Source organism: Elephantulus edwardii, unplaced genomic scaffold, assembly GCF_000299155.1.
Source record: "Elephantulus edwardii isolate Elephantulus edwardi_28Jun2011 unplaced genomic scaffold, EleEdw1.0 scaffold00131, whole genome shotgun sequence".
Lineage (NCBI taxonomy): Eukaryota > Metazoa > Chordata > Mammalia > Macroscelidea > Macroscelididae > Elephantulus > Elephantulus edwardii.
In genome coordinates, this window is record NW_006399881.1 from 1217469 (window position 1) to 1223533 (window position 6065).

Consider the following 6065-nt stretch of genomic DNA (forward strand, 5'->3'; position numbering starts at 1 on the left):
GCCCAAAGCATCCTTGATTACAGCAACTCTAGGTTTGAATCTGTTCTTCAGTTCCTTGAGCTTAAGGAATGCTGAGTGAGTTCGGCCCTTTTGATTTTCTGACTCTAGCTCCTCGCATATTTCATTGTAGTATTTTGCTTTGTCATTCCGAGCAGCCTTTTGGAATCTTCTGTTCAGCTCTTTAGTATCTTGAATTCCGGTGGGAAGAAACTTGGCAAGCGTGCGTAACATCTAGAGAAGTGATAAAATAACTGCGAACCAAGTGTATTCTACTTGACATATACAAATAATTGCTTTGATTCCTCAGGCTACCTTCTCTAAAGGAAAACAACAAAGTGAAATTATTAATTATAATAATTACTCAAGGTTCCTAGACTCTCATTTAGATTACAGATCATAATTTCATTGGTTAAAAGTGGTAAAATTTAGGGTTATTATTTTAAAGACTAAGATGAGGGGTTTTTTTTATAACCTGTGGTCCTCAGACCAAATTTATTAATGTTGCAATGAACATTGTTTAAGTGGTACAGCAGTCATTCATTGCTACTGAAGTAACTTAGAGTTGCTGTGATGCTGAACACTGTACCATAGTTGTGTCAAATATCACAATGGTTACCTATCATGGACAGTGTTTGGAGGAGTTTCCAGATTGATTTAGGTTTGGAAGCAGGAGTGGCGCCCACCTTCTAAACCAGATGCTTTTGGAAACTCTATGAACTTAGAGAAATTATGTTAATTATAAAACAGAGTTCAGGTCTTTTGTTCATAGGGTCACTAAGAGTCATATTCGACTTGATGACACTTAACCACTACTAAGACTTGTTGTTGTTTTTGTTAAGTGTCGTCAAGATATAGATGACTCACAGCAACCCTATGAATGAAAGACCTGAAGACTTGTATAACTTACATCGTTTCTCCAAGTCCATAGACTTTCCAGAGGCAAGCGATTTCAGAGGTAAGCTATTTCAAGAAGTGGATGCCACTCCTGCTTCCAAGCTTGTTTTAATCGTGGAGCTCCACCAAACACTGTCCACTATGGGTAACCATTATCACATTTGACACATCAGTGTCACAGTGTTTAGCATTTATTATACCAAACACCTCCATACAGCAAATAGACAGACCAGTGCTATACCACTTAGAAGAATGTTTAACCAAAACCAATTAAAAGCAGGCCTGAATGCCACAGATTAACATCACACACCTTTGACTTGGTAGCACAGCTTTCTATCCACCAGGCCCACAGAGCTCTATGTTGGTGGCGTTGTTAAGTGCCATCGAGTCATAGACAACTTATATTGACCCTATGAACAAAAGACCTGAACACTTGTATAACTTATATTTTGGAAGAATATTCTTTTACTTTGTACATCACTCTGTCAATTTACTGTTCTGAGATAATCTAGGTTTGCTGTGATGCTGAACCTTGTGACATTGGGGTGTCAAACGCCATATTGTTTTCCCAATGTTGACAGTGTTTGTTGGAGCTCTCAGTTGTAAAACAAGTTTGGAAGCAAGAGCGGCATCCACTTCCTCAACCACATGCTTATGGGGACTCTATGAACTTGGAGAAACAACAGTATTTATAGAAAAGCATTAGGTCTTCTGTTTATGGAGTCACTATGAGTCATGCTTGTCTCGATAGGAATCTACAACAACAACAAGAAGATGAATATGATATATGCCATGGTATTTCTAATTGCTTCCTGTGCATTTGAAAGTTTGACAATGAATAAGAATGACTGATGAAGGATGGCTTCCTTTAAATTTTGGTACTAGCAAAGATTACTGATTATACTATCGACTACTAACATAACCAATATGTGTTAGAGGAAGTGTAATCTTAGAGGCAGGGATGGTGAAACCTCATTACATGTACTTTGGGCATGTTGTTAGGAGGGACCAGTCCTTGGAAAAGGATGTTATGCTGAGGGAGAGGAAGGGCTAGTGAAAGAGTAGACCCTCAATAAGAGGGATTGATACAGTGACTGCAACTATGACCTTGTGCATGGTGGAGATTATGAGGATGGAATAGGATCAGCAAGATTTCCATCTGTTGTTTTTAGTGTTCCAATGAGCAGGAGAAGGGTGGGCAATCTCCTCCTGTGTGTTTAATTGTCTCTAAAAACCCACTGGAAGGTCAGCTATGGGTTGGTTCCAAATCTATGGTACACAACAACAAAGAGTTAGATTTAATTTTAGTAACAACAGTAACACACACAGGGAGGAGGGGGAGAGAGAGGGAGAGAGAGGGAGAAAGAGGGAAAGATTGACTTCAAGGAAATGGATCACATAGTTGTAAAGTTGGGCAAGTCTCAATTCCCAAGGTCAGAGACTAGCCTGGAGACTTTCTCTGATCCCATTAATTGCAGAGGCTGATGAATCTAAAATCAGCAGGCAAAAAACAGGACACTGGGAATATACCAAGTTCCAAGAACCAGAGGTCAGAAGATAATGAGCCAAATGATGCTAGATCCAATGAGAACAAAAAAGTCAGAGAGCTTTGCCAGAATGTCCATATACATTGCATATAGGCCACTTTCTCAATGACATTGCCTTTCAACTGTGTTGTAGTTCATAGCAGATTTTGTAATGGAGAGGATTACATTAGGTCCAATTTCATGGTCATTGCTTAGCTACCCACTACATCACAACTGCCAAACCACGGAGAATCATGGCCCAATCATATTGACACACCATCTTAACTAACCTTCATACTTGACAGACAGAATTTAGGAAGTCTGCCTTATTTTCTGTTGTCCTACACATTTTCTGCCTTTGACACAGTGCATTCTTGCCACCATTTTGTCATTTACTTCAGTGATTATTGGTTTTCCTTCTATGGTAAGTTTCTACCTTATATAGCATTGCTTCCTCATTAATTTACTCATATTCACTGTGATTCTGAATTATTTGTCAGTGGTCACAAGAATACTGTCTTTTTTTTTTTTTTTTAAACTGAGTCCCCAGCACTTATATTCGGTTGCATTTGTTTCACCAGCACCTGCTTCAATCCGGGGTAGTGTCTCAATCTTCAATCTGGATCCCTCTCAGCTCTTTCTATTATAATGTTATCATTATACAAATCAAGTCTTAGCAAATATGATCTTCCTTGGCACATAATATTGTCCATAATAGAGTAAGTACTTACGCAAACAGTGCATTCCAAAGTGCATACAAAGCATTAAAATCATATTCATGTAATGAGTCTTAATTGGTTTGACAGTTTTCATTGTGAATGTCCCCAAAGTGGTATAAATAAGATTAGAACCCAAACAGGAAAAACTTTCTCCTGAAAGTACCTGTGCCTTAAAGCTAAAGTCTTGAGTAAACATCATTATTTACCTTCCAAGGTAGAGTTTTGGAGCTTTTGTTTTGAAATGTACATTTAAGTCTACTGAGAATCCAAGGACATTTTTATGAATCAAACTAGGAATAACCAATAACAAAAGCAGAGTATTGTTATTAATAATAATAGTGCTATTGAAAAAACGTGATCATAAACAACCCTTGATTGAGAAGAAATTGTCTAAATCATTATGAAAAATTCTTTCCATTTATCATTTAGCTTAATATCCCCACACAGAAATTTGTGTTAGTAAACCATTGAAATAAAGGTGGGGTTTGGGTTTTAGGTATTCTTTAGATGAGAATCTACTTAACTTGATCAAGGCAAGAAGAAAACTACAGAGAATTTGTAAAGGGGAAGTTTAGGAGTGCTAACAAATGGAAGACCAAAGGGTCTTGTCTTGAAGTTCGATGGGCATAGTGAACATATTATGGGAGTGTCTTAGATTGTATATGCACAGAAATATATTATGGGAGTCATTTCAAGTGTTGACCAATGGAGATAATGGACAGAAGAGGGTGAGGGTGATAATCAAAGTATTGTCCTTGCTTAAGCTAGTACATTTTATGCAGAGATTTGAATACAAATTATCGAACCCATAATTTGCACTGTAACATCACTAGATTCCCACTCCAGTCTGCATTTCAAAACAAGGGCTCTCAAACACTGCCCTAGGAAGTGAGTACTGTTGTCTCCTCTGGGCTTTATCTTTAAGGAGCAGATTCTTTCAGGAGGAACTTTGATCAGTCATCTTTGCATTATAATACATCTATAGGGGACTTGTTTTTGTTTTAGTTTTGTTTTGATAAAATAATTGACAAGGCCTTTCAGATTTATGTTTGCACATATTCTAGGTATGTGATGATTTTTCTTGGCTACCCACAGGCAAGGAATGATCTTTAAGGAGGTGTTTCTTCATTCATCCATCAGTATGACTTCTTATTTTCCAGGCCTCTAAGAACATCTCGTTGACCATTGACCTCCACAGTGCAGATGATTTCTGCATCTATCAAGAACATTTTGCGAAGGAGAGTGTACTTCCTTTTTGATAACTAACCCAATCACCTATCAGTAGTGTCATCTCTGAAGGCAACTATCAAATAAGAGGAACTATGAGAATTTAGCAAAGTTCTTAAGGAGGAAAAAAATGTTTGAAGTCCCCAGCTGTAGAGATTGTCTAAATTTTGTCTCTAATCTTGTAGGGCCCATTATTCTATGAGAAGTGTAAATGTCCTTAGTGGGCAAGTTATTGTGCAAAATCTGCCCATTAGCTGATTGCTGAACAAGTGGCAACGCCTAACCCTGTAGGTTTTGGAATTGTGCTGATTTCAGCCTGACTTTGTGCTATAGTCCTCAGCCTAAAAATGGCACATGATGACTCAGGTCATATATTAATTTTTATTTTTATATTCACTGCTGATCCCAAACATAGAAAAGAGCAAATGCTGCAGGCTCGGGCCTGAAGTTTGTTTGCCATTTGCAAAGTCCACTCAGCACCTTCAAAAATGTGTTAATGTCTAAGCAGGAAGGAAAGATAGTTTAAAGACAGATTGATGCTACTGAATGTTCTAAAGCACAATGTTAATTCTTTCCTAGACTATTTGTGGCCCTTTTGATGATTCACATTAAGAGAAAAGCACAATGTCACCTTCGCAGCCGTGTTTGTTTGGTGAAAACTACACAGCCTCCTTGGTGGCTGCTTGTTGCGTGTGACTTATAGAGACCCTATCCTTACACAAGGAAAGGAAACTGTACTTGGTTCTTCCACATACCCTTGATTGGTTGTGGATTGAACTGTTGTAATCCATAGGGTACTAACTTTAGTAGGCTATCTTTCAGGTCTTGCTTAAGCTAGAGGTTTCACAAAAACCTGCTCAGTATTATAGCAACACACAAGCAAGCCTCTACTAATAGGTGGATGGTGGCTACATATGAGGTGCATTGGTTGGAAATTGAATGTGTAAGCCATTTGCATTAAAGGTGAGCATTCTGACACTGAACCACCCCTGCTCTCACAATCATTTCACGGACATGTTTTCATGCAGAAGAGGGATTTGTATTTCCCTGATATTTCATGGCTTGTGATTTGGAGTTCTGATAGTCTAATGTTAAGGAGTAATGCTGCCAACCCAAAGGCAGGCAGTTGAAATCCACCAGCTGTGCCAAGGGAGGAAAGATGGACTATCTTCTCCCATGTAATTTACATCCTCTGAAAACCTGCTGGAGGGTTCCCTATAAGTCAGTTCTGACTCAACAACAAAAACATTGACTTCTGAAAAGAATGTTTAACTCTTCAGTTTATAAAGGACCCAAGTGAATAACATTCTAAGGACTTACTGAAGGGTGCCAAGATGGCCTGAAAGATCTAAATATTCTTAAGCAAGTGAAGATAACGAAATGACAAGTCTAGAGAAAATCTAGAATTCCCCTTTCTATGTGCACAAGCTTGACATTATGTATCAAAGTCCTTTAAAGTGTGAAAAAGATTCCAGATTCCAATTCTCTCTGGCCACTGTCCATGATGTACTCACTGAGTCCTGTTTTGTTTTGGTCTCTAAAGTTGAAGAATCTGTATTCCAGATTCAGGAATATGAACTCCGTCCCTAAGTGGCTGTGAGATTTTAGAAAAACAACTCGGGTTTTGTTGTGTTTTTTTTTTGTAGTTGTTGTTTTGCTTTGTTTTGTTTTTAATTTAAGTGTCAAAGCTTTAAAATTA